General features: G+C 39.7%; 1 protein-coding gene across 2 annotated transcripts in view; it reads right to left on the bottom strand.

Moving 5' to 3' along the window:
- The window catches only part of OPHN1 (oligophrenin 1), a 286883-nt gene that overhangs the window by 25995 nt on the left and 242690 nt on the right, over positions 1-18198 (bottom strand). The window lies entirely within an intron of this gene.

Genomic DNA, 18198 nt, shown 5'->3' with positions numbered 1-18198 from the left:
CCAGCAAGTGTTTAGAAATCTTCTACCATGTTCGAGGCACAGGACCTGACACTTCTCAATGTGGAGAAAAGAATACAGACAAAAACTGCAACATCAGTAGTGGATTTTCCACTTACTTCCTGGGAAACCTCAGATAAGTCACCTCCCATCTCTGAGCCTTAGCTTCCTCATCTATAACATGGGGAGAGGACCATCTACCTCACATCACACGGTGTGCTAAGAATCAGGTGAAAAGGGTAGTCAAGGTACACTCTATGGGTAGGAATAGGGTGTTGAGGGTCACTAAAAATACCCACATGCACTCAGTATTTCTGGAAGGATACCAAAGAAACTGGTTACATTGTTTACCTTAAGACAGGAGTAATGAGCGGCTGAGGAAAGGATGAAGGTAAACTTATTTTTCATCCCTATATCATTTTGATCTTTTAAAATTTCATATCATGGATATTATTTTAAAAAGGAAGGCCAAAAACAAAGTACCTTAGAAGATGTTAAAAGTGCAGGATTAATGAGAGAGCAGCTGTGATTAAAATTTTTATGTAGGCTCTCACAAGTCCTTCCTGTCCCTGGAGAGAATGACCTTTTGGCCAAAGTGCACACACTTTGGGAGGACACATATTAGTGGTGAGAGAGGAAAGGGACCCTTGTCCAGTGCAATGAAATCAACCCTCATGATTAGTGCAAAGAGAAATGTCAAAGCCCAACATTCTATCAGACAAGAATCAACATAGGCTGCATAGTCACAGGGTTCACATGATTGGGGACACAGGGCAACATATGTGTGAGTCAAAACATGATAGAATTAGAGGGAACAATTACCTGAGACCACAGAGTCTCTGAAAGAGTTCCCGTTCTCACTAGACACAGTGGAAAATAAAATAATTCATAGGATACTGGGTAGAATATACATCCAAATTTTGCCTCATTAGTAAGGAAAAAATAACCCTAGATTAAACACTACTCTTTTTCTGCCCAACAAAGACTAAAAGAAATACTTGAAAGCATCAAGCTGTTTTCTAGTAACTTAACTGCATCCCAGAAAAAAGTTCAAGAATATTACTTATTGGAATACAAAAAAGGCCAATATCCAAGAAGGTAAAATTAACAATGTCTAGCAGCCAATAAAAAAATTACAAGAAATAACTTACATATAGCCCTTTCCAATTTTGATGTATTTTATTTCTTTTACTTGCCTAATTGCTTTGGCTAGGAATTCAATACTATGTTGAATCAGAGTGGTGAGATTGAGCCCTCTTCTATTGTTCCTGATCTTAGTGAGAAAGCTGTACACTTTTGACCATTATGATGTTAGCTGTGGGCTTGTCAGCTATCCCTTCAATACTTAATTTTAAATTTATTTTTTATCACAAAAGGATGTTGAATTTTGGAAAATCCATTTCTACATCTAGTGAAATGATCATATGATTTCAATTTTTAATTCTATTAAGGTGGTGTATGACATTTATTGATTTGCATATATTGAACCGCCCTTGAATCCCAGGGGTAAATCCCACTTGATCATGGTGTATGATTCTTTTACTGTGCTGTTGAATTTGGCATGCTAGTATTTTGTTGAGAAAATTTCCACCTACATTCATCAGATATATTGGCCTGTAGGTTTCTGTTGTTGTTTTGCTTTGTTTTTGTAAGTCCTTATCTGGCTCTGTTATCAGGGTAATGTTGGCCTCATAAAATGACTTTGAGAGTATTTCTTCCTTTTCAATGTTTTTTTGAAGTTTGAGAAGGATTGGTATTATTTTTTCTTTTAATGTTTGGTAGAATTTACTGATAAGGCCATCTGGTTCTGGGTTTTTCTTTGTTGGGAGATTTCTGATTATTGATTCAATCTCCTCACTCGTTATTAGTCTGTTCAGATTTCCTGTTTCTTCATGATTCAGTATTGGTAGGTGGTATGTTTCCAGGAACTTATCCCTCTTTTCTAGACTATCCAATTTGCTGACATACAATTATTCATAGTAGTCTCGAATCATCCTTTGTGTTTCTGGGTGTCTCCTCTTTCATTTTCCATTTTATATATTTGAGTCTTCTCTATTTCTTAATCTAGCTAAGGCTTTTTTTTTCTCTTGCTGTCTGTAAACTTCTCCCCGTCTTTAATTTTATACTGTTTCATTATAATGTGTTTTGGAGATTATTCTGGGTTGAAATTTTGAAGGGATTTGTTAGCTTCATAAATCTCTCCTCAAATGTGAGTTCTGAGCCACTATTTATTTAAGTAAGTTTTCTCCCATTCTTCTCCTTATGGGGCTTCTGGGACTCCAATAATGTCTAGATTGTTTCTTTTAATGGATCCTATAATTCACATAGACTATCTTCACCTTTTTTCATTCATTTTTTTCCTCAGTTGCAAAATAAGGATAATGATACTACCTATCTTATAAGGTTGTGATGATTGAATGAGAAAATATATGCAAAGAGCCTAGTCTAGAACATATTGAGTGCTCAATAAATGGTAACTATCCTATTAGCAATCCTAACAAGGACTTACACCCATGTTTCCTTAGAGGGAGGGGGGAGATGGAAGAGGGCGGGGAAAGTGGGGGAGCGAGGTTGATATTGGAGCAATAAGGGGTGAAGTGGTTGTGTTATGCAAATCAGGGATTGTAGAGTTTATACCTGATGGCTCTTGAAGGTCTCTTCTGGATTAAATGATCTTATTCTAGTTACACAAATTATTCACTTCTCATTGACAAAACTTTCTTTAGAGCCTGCTCTTTTTCAAGGAGCTACCCAGGCCCCAAGATGGATGTGGGCTCACTAACTTCTAGGGTTTGTAATGAGAGCTGCCAATTCCATTTGGAAAGGGTGCTGTTTACAGGTCCTGTCTCCTCCAGGTAGACTGTAACATTGGTTGGGAACCTTTTGAGACTAGATCTGGCAATCAGGGCTCAGAGAAGATATTCACTAGGCTTAAAATCCCTTTTTCTCTAAATGAGAAAAGTCTAGAAAACCAGAAAGGACAATTCCTGTTGGGTGTCCTCTCTAAAATAAAACATAGCCTGGATAACCCTAGAGTCAACATGGATTGCAACATCCCCCCTAAGGCTGGCCTACAGATGTACACTTTGGAGCCAAGCTTTAATGTGGAAATATTGGCAGTTACTGTGGTAGGAAGAATCCACTGACCTCCCTCTCTATTCTGTGGGCCCTCCAAAGGCCTCACTTCACATCTCTTTTAAGTGATGAGCTTTAACCTATGTGTTACTGCTGTCCCTTTGAGAAGAATGCAGTAGATGGCCCTCCTTGCTCATTCAACCCTAACCACTTTGGCCTCTTTTCTGTTCAGCATGCCAAGCACACTTTAGCATCAGGGACTCTGCAACTCACTGTTCACCATTCCTGGACCTGCTCTTCACCAAGAAACCTACCATGGCTTTATTCAGTTCTCTGCCTAAATATCATTAACACCATCTTCTGTAAGACAACAATCCCTTGCCTTGTTTTATGTTTCTTCAGAGCAGTTATCACCACCTGACAAATATATAGACTTGTTTATCATCTCTTTCTCCCCAGTAGAATATAGGATCCATGAATTAAGGGTCTCTATTTTGTTTACAGGTATATCCCCAGTACCTAGAACTTTGCCTGGTAAGTAATGAAAGTTTTGCAAGTATTTACCAAATTAATGGATATCATTAGTTCTGCGAAAACTGGGACTACAAACTATAGATATAACTAGTGGGCTTGGGAAGGAAAACCTGGGAGAATCTCCATAGTTTCTCTTAAGAGAGGAGGAAGGAGAGATGACAGGCCCATGATCTTGACTGACTTTTGACAGCCTGGTTTTAATGAGGCAAAACTTTCAGAGATAAAAAGGGAGTTAAGAGAGACCCAAGAAAAGAAACCCAGCTTTTCTACTTAACTCCCTATTGACATCTTGAGTATTCATGAAAAGAGCTATTCTAAACATGTTCTGAGAAATTAGTAACAATACACCCTTCAAAGATAGAAGAAACAAATTCTACAGGAATGGGAGACTCATAGTGTGTGGGGCTTTCTAATCGGGAAGGATGGGGTCAAATATCACGTGGAATAGGATACAAAACTAGCTCGTCTGCATCTCCAGCAATCACTGTAAAGTAGAAGTGACAGCAGTGGCAGGAGATGGCATAAATGGTGGTACCAGCTGCTGAAGACTGACTGAAAGCTCAGCTTTGGTGGAGAAAACTTTTTCCAAGTTCAAGCCATGGGTCAGAGCTGTTTTTAATAGTGAGCACTTTCCCATAGAGTGTTTATTATGTGCCAGTCACAGTTCTAAGTGCTTTACACATATTGACTCATTTCCTGATTGTTCACAAGTTCCTTTCTCTGAACTTCCAAAGAGTTTGGAACTAAAGGACATGGCTGATCAACCAGCACATTCCTGAAATTTCACCACAGGATAATGCCCTCAATCTACCTTTGTCACAGGATTAAAAGAGGAGAAAATAATTGGAAACATAAACGAAAAGTTGCAGAAAATCTCATTAAAACTTCACAGAGTATAATCCCTCATTTAGCTTCCTCTGGACGCTGGAGTGGCTGATTTACAGCTGAGAAACCAGGCAGGAATTCTTAACTCGTGATAGACTAGGTCAAGTTACTACAAAGATGAGACAGGGGATTTGCGGTCAAAGGGTTGGCTAGGAATAAAGAGTGTGCACTGTCCAAGGTCACCTGATAATAAGTGGCATGGCTATGATATGAACTCAGATAGGTCTGAATTCAAGGGTAACACTCTTTCCACAATATAACATAGAAAGGAACATTTTAAGTTTAAAATAATTCCTTGGATATAAACAGTATCAGGCAAAGCTTATTTTCCCACCCTCCAAAACTCTAGAAAGAGGACAGAGTGATTTAGTTTTCTGCAGACTGGTTAAGAATACTTAGGGTTTTGAGGCCTTTGATAGCGACTTCAAGAAAAGTCCCAGAGGGTATACAGAGGGGTCGGGCAAAGCAGTGCTATTTATTTTCTGGGTACGTGGGTTGGTGCTGAGTGAATGTTAGCTGAGGTGAAGTCTCAAGTCCTGGTCTAAAAGCACACAAGACCAAGGAAAAGGGCTGCACCCTGCTGGGCCTCGGCCTCTGCCTGGGGAATCCTTTCTTTGAAGGCTCCTGAGGCGTTGAGTTAGATGATCACATTTGCTGAGCTTTGAGGCACAGCGGAGAAGTGTCACCTTCTCGGGAAGGAGGGTCCTGAACTGCACGCCTGAGCTTAGTCACATCTTAACTCCCTTCTCGCTTCTTCTCTGTCAGGTCTTCAGGTGTGAAAATGGGAAGAGATTTAACAGAAGACAATCATTGTTCAGTTGCCAAAAGCCATGCTATCCAGACTGAGTCCGACACTTGGAAATTCTGGCAGAGCCGAGCGACTACCCAGCTTCTCCCCAGATGCTGCTTCGGGGCTGCAAATATCACATTGTACAAAAAGCATCACGCCTGTCCATAAATCAAAGCTACGCGACGTGGTCCTGATGAATCCCAGATTTCCACCGAGTCCCCATATACGCTCTGGCTGAGGCTGTGTTGCACTTTCTGGGGTCTGGTTCTACTAGCAAAATTATACTCTGAACTTCATTAGAAACAAAAGTGGTGATGAAGTCAAAAATAATGAGCTCTTAGCATTTGGCAGAGACCATTTTAGACATCAAGTGTGTCACCAAGTTTCCTTAGAGTATGAACCAAACTTTGAAAATGTCATGTCTGTTGTTACCAAGAGCCAACTTTTTTTTTTAAAGCGGGCTGTCATCAGGTTTGTCTTTGCTCTCTGCAACAATATTTAAGGCCCTTCTAGGTACAGCATTCTAGGTTCCTATCTAGTCTGCCCATACAGTATACTTTGGTAAAACTGATGCCCAGAGAGGGGAAGTGATTTACTCAAGGTTCCAAAGCCAGCAGGTGCTGGATCTGAGACTACAACCCAAGAATTCTAACCCCCAATCTGGTGCGCTATTCCCTTAAAACTCAGTAGCTCCTAAAGGGAACAGTTTTATACTCCCACTGATTATATCTAATGGGTCTCTAATCCATGCTCTGTCGATCCATTTTCTTGGGCAGTTGCCTTAGGAAGAGAATACTGAGGGAGAGAAAGAATAAAGTCAGATCCTGCTAAGGACACCTCCCATCCACTTGGCATGGATTATGTGTTTTCTACTAAGAACAGTATGGCAGATTTCAAGCAGAGTTTTCCTTTTAGACCTATTTAGGATGTTTTTAGGTCAGGGAAGTGAAGAGCTTGCGTATCATTTAACAAACATGAATTAACAATGGTCTAAGACTTCTAAGAAAAGCCCCTTTGACACAACAGATACCAAGATAAAAGGATTATGGAAGAACGCCATCACTAAAATAATCTGTCAATATAGTAAATGGGTGGTAGTATAGGGCATGGGTAAGGCAGGTCTAATTATTGGCCCCATTTGTTAAATGAGGGGGGAAAGGCTTAAGGGCGTAGACTGGATGAAGACCACCCACCTAGAAAAGGATGAAGCTGGGGTTCAACCTCAGGGCCACTTGTCTGGTTCCAAAGCTATTTTTCCATTCTTTCCATAATATTATCACCTCTAGGGATATTTGGAAAGCCTACAGAGGTGGCCTGGGCATTTCAAGGTTATTTTAAGAAGTCTTAGTCCAAAAGAGTAGCAGTGACCCAGCCACCATTCCCCAAATCTCAGAGCAAAGAAAAATACCCCCAGGCTCAAAGCATATCCACTGATTTCTGGTTTCGGGATCCCCGGACTGAGGAACCTCAGTTTGCTTCGAGCCTGGCCATCAAAGTACAATCATCCGGCCCCAGGCTTTCTGCATTATTCAGACTCTGATACTCAAACTTGACACTCAGGTCATTCAAAGGAGAATAGCAAAGGCAAAAGTATCTGATGTGAGAAAATCACTGGCCAGTGAAAGAAATGGACTCTATGATCTTGGAGATCTTTTCAAATTCTTAAAAATCCGATGCTACATTTTCTCCCCCTCTCTCTCCCCACTCCCTTACACACACTTACACACACACACACACACACACACACACACACACACAATTAGAAGCCTCCAAAAATAAAATAAAATACAAATATTGAATTGTCACAGTCCATAACAAATTTAATCCCCTCTAGGCCTCAGTTTACCCTAAAGTAAAATTAGGGGTTACCTCTTATAAGTTGTGAGCATTCAATGAGACATTGACTGTCAAATGTTTAACACAGTGCACGGCACATAGCAAGCTCTCAATAAATGCTAACTATTGTTTTTACTGTTCTAATTATTATTCCAGTGCTAGTTGGAGAGAGGAAAGGAAGCAGAGGGAATTTCCACCTTTTGCTGAATCTTGAGGATAATTCCTAGGGTAACAAGAATCAAAAGGGTGACTCATGGGGAATGTTCCAGCTCTTTGAACGTTGGAAGGTAAACCCTAGCTCACAGCTGCATCCTACACTTATCACACTACCTCATCAGCCTTGGAGATGCCTATTCATTTCAAACAGGTCCTGACCTCACTTCAAAGCTAAGAGAACTAGGCTTTTGGAAAATGTGTGAAGATCTTGAGTTAGACAGAACTGAAAACTTGAAGCTATGTTTGCAAAGATTCACTATGACTAATGAACACATCTGAAACTTCTCAAGCTTAATAGTTCTCTACTCAAAGGGATTTTTCTTCAGGTTATACTTTGCTCTTAATAGTCGCTACTTAAATATATTTTTCCTGAAGGTTCATTTGAAAATGCCTGCCAAATCCCCAGCTCACTATGTATCAGGATCTGAAAATGTCCTCACATGTGCAGGCTAATAAATATGTTCCCTTTAGTAACTTTTAGCTTAACTTTATCATTTCAGGAATTAAAGTCCATGAAGTAGAGATCTGGCTTAGTTACAATAGATTCTCATTCATTCATTAATTCTCTCTCTCTCTCCCTCCCCCTCTCCCTCTCTCTGTCTTCCCCTCCCTCCCTCCCTCACTCCCTCTCTTGCTCCCTCTCCCTCCGTTTGTGTACTTATATGTACATATGTAGATAGATATATACAGCTGTATTTTAAAATATGTAAACTACAAATCTGTAAAGTATAAATCTATATATGTACTTACATTTTTAATATCTACCTACCTACCTACCTATCATTCCAAAAAGCAGTAGAAGGAAACATTTATTTATTCTCATGCTGCTCTCTGGTTGCAGACAAAAAATTCACATAAGCCACATTTCAGAGGGAAAGGAGGAACAGACCAGGACTACCAGGGACTGTTTCCTCTGGGTTGCTATACTGCGTATCTGAAAAACACATAAATCAGAGTTGTTCCTTAAAAGGACTCTTGTTTGCCTCCCCAAATCCATTACATGGCTACGATGTTGGGTTTTTCCTGGACTAGGTCCCATTTGGCCATTTGGGAACACAGGCAGCATCTGAGTTCCCACAAACTCCACACTGAGAACAACCCAGCTTTCTCTGGCCAATTTACAGGAAGAGCTGCCCTCAACCATCTCCGTCTGCAGCAAAGAGTATACCTCTCAGTTTCCTCAACCATGGCTTCTCAGCATACAGCTTCAGAGGTAAGAATGAAATGCATTTTCATACACATTGATAACAGATTTTCTAATTATCTGGAAAACAATTCATTATTCTCCCAGAAAACTATACTGAGGCAGTAAAGCAAGACCCTGTGGGATTAAGAAGCAGCTTCCCAGCCAGTAAAAGAGAAAGATTTTCAATGAGGAAGGAACTCAAGGGAGGTTTGAAGAGCTAAGTCAACAAGAGTGATGCAAAGACAACAACTGACTGTTGTCTTTAACATGCAGGTAAAACAGGTTCGTTCCCATTCCCCGAGGTGCAAGCTTAATCAGCCAGACCTAGATTTAAGGCTTGGCTTTGCCATTTACCACACTCAGTGCCTGTTTCCACATTTTCAAAAATGGAAATAATAATATCCATCGTTCAGAGTTAGATGAAGGACTAAATGAGATCATAGTACATCGCCCCACAGTGGGCACGTAGCCTGATTCCATGTTCCTTGTATACAATGTAAAGCGAAAGAGGCAGCAGGCCTGCTGGTTCCTAGCTGTCATTAATGAGCTCTGTAGTAGGAAAGGAGGAAAAGGGCCCAAGCTGAGCTGTGCATCTAAGACGATGAGTCTGCAAAGCACACGTGAGGCAACTGGCAAGACTCTGGGGCTGGCACCTGAGTTCTTTCATAAACTAGTTAGGAAACTGTGGGGGTGGGTGGGCTAAAGTTCCAAAGAGTGGATGAGGGAGGCCAGAGTTGGAGAGATGCAAATGTGTGACTACTACTGCGGTATGTGAAAAGGGACTTGGTGTCAAATGCAGAGCTGGGACTAGAATGTCTGCAAGCTCACTTTCCAGCTCTAACATTCAAATTGATCTAGCCCGTATTTTGCCCCCTTAAGTGAAATAACTCACAGTCCTCAAAACTAAATTGCTAACAATTGCCTTCAGAGCTGACGTCTGTCCTCCCCTGTTATTCCCGAAGGTTCCCCACCCCCTAAAAAAAGGTCAGGAAACAGAAGTCAACTTTCCTCTGTCAGTCCAAATTGCCTCTGTGTCTCATGGTAGCATACTGGGTACATACTCTCTGTGAGATGGGAAGAGAGAGAATTTAGAAACGGCTGACATTGTTCTAGGGACCAGTGTAGCGGCAGATCTTCCCCCATCATTTGCCTACCTACCAACTTAGAAAATAAATAATTTAGAGAAGATGCTTCAAGTCATTTTAAGAAATTCTTTTAAAAAGACTCGGAAGTGGACTCCTTGAAGTATCAATTTTTCTGATGCATTTAAACTTTATTTACAGACCTTGGATGTTCTTCAAAGAGAGGCTGAAAGGAGGGGATGATGGAGAAACTTAAAACCAGTGTGTTTAAGCCCTTTTCTATTAAAGAGCGAGTGTAAATGGAAAAAACACATTACTAAAATTATAATATCTGTCAACTGGGAAATCATATCCATTAACCGAACAATGAAGCAGGAACATATAATCCCTGATGCTCATAGGACAGCATCTCTCTCATATATATTACATCTTTTAATCCTCACAACCATCCCATGAGGTTACACCTACAGAAGGTCCAGAATTTCTAGAACATATCATTTTGCTTTTTCAAAAAAGGCAATCTGATAGATGTACAATATAAACTGGGGTTTCATTTCATATCTCCATATAAGATGTTGCACATGAATAAATTCATAAATCAGGGAAGATCCTTGGTTCATGTCTGTGTTCAGAAAACATGGTCAGAGTACGTCTCTGGTATCACACAAAGGTCAGAACTTTAATTATTTAACACACATTACCGTTGTTTACACAAGGGTCTAAGAACTTCACTCAAAAGCTGGTCACGGGTTAGTAGGAATAATCTCCTGTCGGGTCATGGGGTTAACAGATAATCAGCACTTTTACTGCTCTCCAAATCACCCCAGAGAATATGATTTGGATATCCTAGCCAAAAACATAGCAAAATCACATTTTTATGGACTCAGAAGGGACTGAGGTCATTCATTCATTGAAAAATGGGTTTTCTGATAAAACTGAAGTTGATATTTCCCCTAAAAATCATATAGAATACCAACCCCAAAATCCCCTATTTTGTTAGATTAATGTTGCAAGACTAATCATGCTGGTGTCACTCTTGTATCTACTTGTAAATTAATTAGAACATTTAAAATGCAATGAGCTTCCATGGCTGCCCACTGCCTTCAGGATAAAGACCAAACTACTTCATCAGCTATACAAGATGCATGATCTGACCCCCAAGTGCTAAGGTTAGAATACCCTCAATGCAAATCCCAGTCTGTGTGAATGACCCTTCAGTGATTCATGCCCCAAAGTTCTTTGGCCTTCTCATGACCAATGACCTTTACCTCTACTTCAGGCACCCATTTTTATGAACATAACAAAGACCTTGAAGTAGCATCCTATAGATCTGAACAACCCGGTTCCCAGGCTGAGCTCCAATACGTACTCTGTGACGCTGTTCAAGTCACAACTACTCTGTGCCTTGGATTTTCCTATGTGAAATTAGTTGTAAATGTCCTGATACCTTTGAAGTGCTTCAAACAGTGTTTGACATGTAGGAAAGGCTTTCTAAGTGTTCGCTAATCCTTTCTTGTAATCACCTGGAAATCTGCTTCATCTTTGCTATTCGAAATACAAGTCTCCAACTCTGATGGCAACTTCCTATCCTTCTAGAAATTTCATGCTTTCACTCCCTCTATTCCTGGTCTTTGACACTGAGACCTTTATCCCCTTGATTCTTCCACTTTTTCTAAGTCTATCAATTCCCTCACTTCCTTTCCCTCCTTTTTAGTTAGGTTTAAAATGGTGAATAATTAACAACTACCAACACCCTCAGTATTTTTGGTCCCTGTTCAGTTTCTGCAGTTCCCTAAAAACACCAATGCTGAAAGCAACACATCATCAGTCTCTTCTAATTCTAGGCACTAGCTTTTGAGCAGTCTTGGGAGGGGGGGGGGTGATGTCCCACCAAAGGTGGTACCACTGTAGATTTACTTTTTTTTATTTTTGTATATTATTATTATTATTATTATTACTACAAGATTTACAGTGTTTTGGATTTACAGCATTTGCTTTAATAAGAACCCATTAACATGTCCTTGGCCAACTCTCTCTCATAGACTGTTCTAAACCTTCTCTTACTCTCCCAATGCCTCCAGCCCTACACCCATTTTCCTTTAGTCTCCGCAGATAAGATAAACGTACATTCTACTTGAGAAACAGCGTGGCAATCATTATCTTCCTCAGTTTCACAGCCAGCGCTTCCTCATGTCCCCAGCTTGCAAACTCATATGCATCTATTCTGGTTTTGCCCCCCTCCTTCCATAAAAGGTTAGCCGAAGCCAGTCCTCCCTCCTGTAATCTGGAGGCCATGTGCTCAGTGCGCCTCAGGGACCTCGTTCCATCAGTTATCCTCTGTCTCACTTGGATCGTCAATCTCTTCCCCCACACCAGCTCTAATCCCCCTGCTTTATAAACAGGCACACGTTTCCCAGCCTTCAAAAGATTCTCTCTTGAGTCAATGTCTCTCTAGCCACTGCCTCCAATTCTTCTTTCCCTTTGCAACCAAGCTACTCGATGCCCACTAAATATTTTTAATAACTTATCATGAAATACTTCAGATAAATAAGAGATTACAAATATTATAACAAAAAGTCCTGATGGACACCACTTGCTTTAGAATCAAAAACCTTCTCCAATTGGACCCCTTTACCCACAAAGGTAACTACTCTTCTGAAGTGGAGTTTTCAGCAACTAAAGAGTCAGCGGATGCACAAGAATGATAGGAACAAGCTCAAATGTCAACCCCAAAACACATTCTGCCACCCCCATCTCTCCATTGAAATGGACGGCTGTTACAGACTAAAATATGTCCCCCCAAAATTCATATTTTGAAGGCTTTCCGCCCAATGTGACTATATTTGGAGATAGAGCCTTTAAAAGGTACTTAGGGTTAAATGAAGTCCTAAAGGTGGAGTCTAATCCAATATGACTTGTGTCCTTCTAAGATGACAAAGAGGCACCGGAGAAGCACACGCACAGAGGAAAGACTACATGAGGGCAGAGGGAGAAGGCAGCCATCCGCCAGGCAAGGAGAGAAGCCTGCGGAGAAACCAACCCTGCCTTGAGGAGCACCTTGGCTTTGGAGTTGCAGCCTTCAGAGATCTGAGAAAATACATGTCTATTGGGGGTAATGTCATATGGGGTATTTGGTTGTTGCAGCCCTCACAGGCTATACACAACCACAGAGAAAAAAAATGTACGAAAAAATACCCAACCTCATTCACGATTTTTAAAATGTATTTGAAAACAATGAAATATAATCACTCACTTACCAGCTGGACAACATTAAAACATTTGGTAACACTCAAGTTTACTGGGATGTAAGGAAATAGGCCAAATACTGATGGTACCAGTATGCATCAATAAAACTTTTTTTTAACTTTTTATTTTTGACATGATTTTAGACTTACAGAAAAGCTGCAAATTAGTACAGTGTTTCTGCCTAACTTTCATCCAGATTGCTCAAATGTTAACATCTTATAACCATAGTGCAATTATCAAAACCAGGAAATGATCATGGACACAATCATATTACCTAATCTAGAGGTTTTGGTTGCATTTTGTCAGTTTTCACATTAATGCCCTTTGTTTGGTCTAGGGTGCAATCCAGGATCCCACATGGCATAAGTCTCCTTAGTCTCCTCCAGGCTGTGACAGTTGCATATTTCTTTGTCTTTTATGACCCAACACTTTTGAAGAGTACTGATACTTTTCAAAATAATGACGCCCTTCACAAAAATGGTACCTATGATGTCCATGTGCTAATCCCCAGAACCTGTTATTATGTTACCTTCCATGGCAAAAGAGACTTTGCAGACATGATTAAGGTGAGAATTTTGAGATGGGAAGGTTATCTTGGATGATCTGTGTGGCCCCAATGTGATCACAAGGGTCCTTATAAGAAGGGGGCAGGAGGTTCAGAATAGATGAGATGATGGAAGCGAAGCTGAGGGAGAGGGAGAGATGGGGAAAAGGGGAGAGCGGGGGAGAGACTGATTGGAGGAAGGGGCCATAAGCCAAGGAATGGAGGAGGCTTCTAGAAGCTGGAAACAGCTAAGAAGGAGAGATGCAGCACTAACAACCAATTCTATACATCTGCCCTCCAGAACGGTTAAGATAACATTTGTTTTAAGTGACAAAGTTTGTGGTAATGTGTTACAGCAACAATGGGAAATTAATGTAAATTTTGGTATCTGGAAGTGGTATGCTGTTGTAAGAAATACTTAAAAATTGTGGAAGTAAAAACTTTAAACAATACTGTAGAAGTGCACAGGTGCTGGAAGAATTGGGGGCGGGGGCGGGGGAATGAGAGAAAGAGCCTAGACTGCCTTGAACAAACTTGTTAGTAGAAATGTGGGTATTAATGGTTCTGTTAGTGAGGGCTGAGAAAAAAGTGAGGATTGTGGTAGAGAAAACGTATATTGTCTTAGGGAACACTTAAATTGTTATGAACAGACTGTTGGTAGGAAGAGCCATGTTGAAGTTGCTGCTGGTGCGGGCTCAGGAGGAAATGATAAATATGTTGCTAGAAAGGGGGGCGAAAGGGATCTTCGTTCTATAGTGGGAGAAAGCTTTTGTTGGATTGTGTCCGACAGGTATGTGGGAAGCAGCACTTGTAAGCAGTGAACCTGGTTATGTAACTGAGATTTCCAAGCAAAGTATTGAAAGTGTGGCCTGGTTTCTTCTTGCTGCTTCTAGTAAAATGCGAGAGGAAAGAGACAAATTGAGGACAGAGCTGTTAAGCACACATGAACTAGGACTTCTAAGACTAGATCATTTAGGAAATTCTCAGCCTATGCAGATTGTAAAATATGCTAAAATTAGGAGATTCACTGTCAACAAAAACTGCTCTGGAGAGAATGCCAAGGGTATGGCAGGGCAGCCTTTTGCTCGTGGCTCAGAAGGATTACAAGATCCCAGTATTCAGTTAGACAGGGGCTCTTTAAAGAGATTAGGCCTATTATGTTTCCCCTTAGCGATCCCAGTGGAAGTCAAAATTAGAGCTGGAATGGCTAAGGGGATTATTTAAGGAAGACTTGTGGAGGACCCTCTGGCCTAACGGAATGAATGTCAGTGACACCATTAGACCCACACTTATCTATATTTACTTTTGTGTCTATTTATCTGTATATTTTTTAAAAGGAATTCACATTGATTGATTCCATCCCAATCCAATACCACAGTGATCATTCTAGTCTTCCCCCTATGCTTATTTGTCCTTCTCCAATAGCAAGAAATCTAGTTTTCATTATTCGTAATATACCGTGGTTCCCAAAAAATAAGACCTAGCCAGGCAAGAAGCCCGAGCATGATTCCTCCAGGATGTGGAGGGTACAGACCCCTCACATGAGGGTTTTATGACCTGTTTCAGGGAGAAGGGTGCCTTTTCCACAAACTCCTTCAGCTTAAAATATTCAGTATGCCAAGGTGCCATATTTTGAAACCTAAAATCATGTGAGTGCTTATTTTCCGACTAGGTCTTATTTTTGGGGAAACAGGGTATTTAGTTATTTATTTAGTCGCAGAACGTAAGTACATTAGTTTCAGGATTGCTAACACATACCCCCGTGAGCAATAAATTTACCAACTACAGTACAGTGTTTGTGAACAGTTCTTTTTTTGTGTTCAGTCTTAAAAGATACAGTAAAAACACGGCTCTCCAAAATGACTTTTGTTCGTTTTTTCCTTCCCATCATCGCCATTATCCCATTCTCACCAACCTATACCCACGAAACCCCTACAGGTAGCTCATTATTAAGCTCTGGTTTACCCATCCTGTAAATCCTTCTCACAATGAGCAGATACATTTCTATTTTGTTACATCCCCTTCTTTCTTACCTGAAAGGTAGTATTATAGATAGTATTTTTGCACTCTGCTGCTTTAAGAGTATATAATGGAAATCATTCCATATGGGTATGTAGAGATCTTCATTTGGCTTTTTCTATTTTTATAATGTATTTTATTAAACCCCGTATGGCCAAGATATTATCATTCCCACTTGTAATCAATATGAACACTTTGATTTGGTTTACACTTCCTTACTTTTGATTTTGAAATAATTATAGATTCACAGGATGCTGTACAGACAGGTTGCATGTACCTCTCACCCAATTTCCCCCAAAAGGTGATATCTTTCATAACTATAGTACAATATCAAAAGTAGGAAATTAACACTGGTACAATATGTGTGTATAGATTAATATAACCACCACTGCAGTCAAGATGCTATTCCATCATCTCAAAGATGTCCCTCATGTGACGCCTTTATACTCACACCCACCTCCCCCATCATCACGAAACACTGGCAGCCACTAATCAGCTTTTTAGCTTTATAATTTTGTCACTTTGAGAATGTTATACCAATGGAATTATACAGTATGTAACCTTTGAGATAGGCTTTTTCACTCAGTATAATGCCCTTGAGATCCATCCAAGTTGTTGTTTATATCAATAATTCATGCTTTATTGCTGAGTAGTAACTAAGGGTATGATTACTGCAATTTGTTTAACCATTCACCCATTGAAGACCATCTGGTTTGTATCCAGTTTTTGGCTGTTAAAAAATAAAGCTGCTATGAACACACCTGTAGAGGCTTTATTGTGGACACATTTTCATTTCTCTGGGATTAATGCCCAGGAGTGTGAATGATGGGTGCTTTGGGAAACACATGTTTAATTTAGTTTAGTTTTGTTTTTAAAGAAACTGAAAAGATTTTCCAGAATAGCTATAACATTTATGTCCCTACCAAAGCGCATGAGAGATTCAATTTCTGTGTACCCTGGCCAGCATTTGGTGCTATCCTTATTTTTTATTTTAATTATTCTAATAGGTACATAGTGACTTTTTTTGTGATCTAAATTCGCATTTCTCTAATGGCTAGTGATCTTGACCATCTTTTCATGTGCTTATTTGTCATCCACACATCCTTTTCATGTCTTTTGTTCATTTTCTATTGAATTGTTTAATTTTTTACTGTTGAGTGTTAAGAGTTCTTTATGTATTCTAGATATAAATCCTTTATCAGATATGTTTTTTGAAATTATTTTCTCCAAGTTGGCAGCAAGTATTTTCATATTTTAATAGGGTCATTCATAGAGCAAAAGTTTGTAATTTTGATGATGTCTAATTTACTGATTTATTTCTGTAATGGTTTGTGCTTTTGGTGTCATGTCTAAAAACTTTCCCATAGGACTTTTCCTGAAGATTTTCTCCTATGCTATCTTCCAAAAGTTTTATAGTGTTACATTTAAATGTATAATCAATTTGAGTTCATTTTTGTATAAGATGTGAGGTTTAGGTCGAAGTTCACCTTTGTTGCCCGTAGATAATGCAATTGCCTCAGTACAATTTGTTGAAAAGGCTATCCTTCCTCTCTTGAAATGCTTCTGTACCTTTGTCAAGAAAAAGTTGACTACACTTTGTGAGGCTATTTGTGGATTTTTAAAAGGCCTCATAATGCAATGGTAGTGCGTCTGACTGACTCCACATCAGAAGGTTGTATATTCAAATCATGCTGGGAGTCACTTCACAGAAGTCAGCTATTTGCAGTATCCGATAGACTTCCAGTGACATTTATCTGGAAAGGCTATGTGTGGATTCTCTATTCTCTTCCATTGATCAATGTATTCATCCATCTGCCAATCTTACACTGCCTTGATTACTGAAGCAACACAGTAACATTAATAATATTATTGATGCCTCCCAGTTTACTCTGCCATTTTCAAGACTGTGTTCGCTCTTCTAGTTCCTTTGTATTTCCATATACATTTGGCATTATCTTGTCTCTACAAAAAGTCTTGCTGGGATTTTTATATTAATTGCCAAAAATTTCGATATCAAGTTGGAAAGAATTGACATCTTCCACTCCATAAGCACAGAATGTCTCTTAATTTACCTATATTTTCTTGGACTTCTTTCATCAGCAGTCTGTAATTTTTAGCACATAAATCCTATAAATGTTTTCATTACACTTAAGCATTTCACTTGTTTTGAGAGATTGTAAATGGTACTGTATTTTAATTTCATTGTCTACATGTTCATTGCTAGTACATAAAATACAACTGGTTTTTGCATTTTGGCCTAGTATCCTATAGCGATGATAAACTCTCTTATTTGTTCAAGAAATATTTTGTATAGATTCCTTAGGTTTTTCTATATAGACAATCATGTCATTGACAAATAGGGAAAGTTATATTTCTTCCTTTCTGATCTGTTTGTGTTTTATTTCCTTTTCTTACCAAACTACACTGAGTAGAAATTTCATTACTATGTTGAATAGCAATGGTGAGAACATTCTTGCGTTATTCTCAGACTTAAAGGGAAAGCATTCAATATTTCACCCCTAAGAATGATGTTACCTGTAGGGTTTTTTTGTTTGTTTTTTTAGCTGAGCCACCCTGCCACCTGTTGGCAGCTCAGCGGCAGCTCAGCTGAGGCCGGGAATCGAACCGCTGTTGCTCAGAGCTCAAACTCTTGAGCGAGCTCTTAACCAACTGAGCCACTCGGCCGGCCCAGCTATAGGGTTTTTTTGTAGAAGTTCTCTACAAAGTTGAAGTCGTGATCCCCTGTTCCTGGTTTGCTGAGACTTTTGTTTGCTTTTAGGAATGTATG

Source organism: Hipposideros armiger, unplaced genomic scaffold, assembly GCF_001890085.2.
Source record: "Hipposideros armiger isolate ML-2016 unplaced genomic scaffold, ASM189008v1 scaffold_119, whole genome shotgun sequence".
Taxonomy (NCBI): Eukaryota; Metazoa; Chordata; class Mammalia; order Chiroptera; family Hipposideridae; genus Hipposideros; species Hipposideros armiger.
The sequence above is the reverse complement of the archived record's forward strand: the minus strand, read 5'-3'. Positions and strand labels throughout refer to the sequence as shown.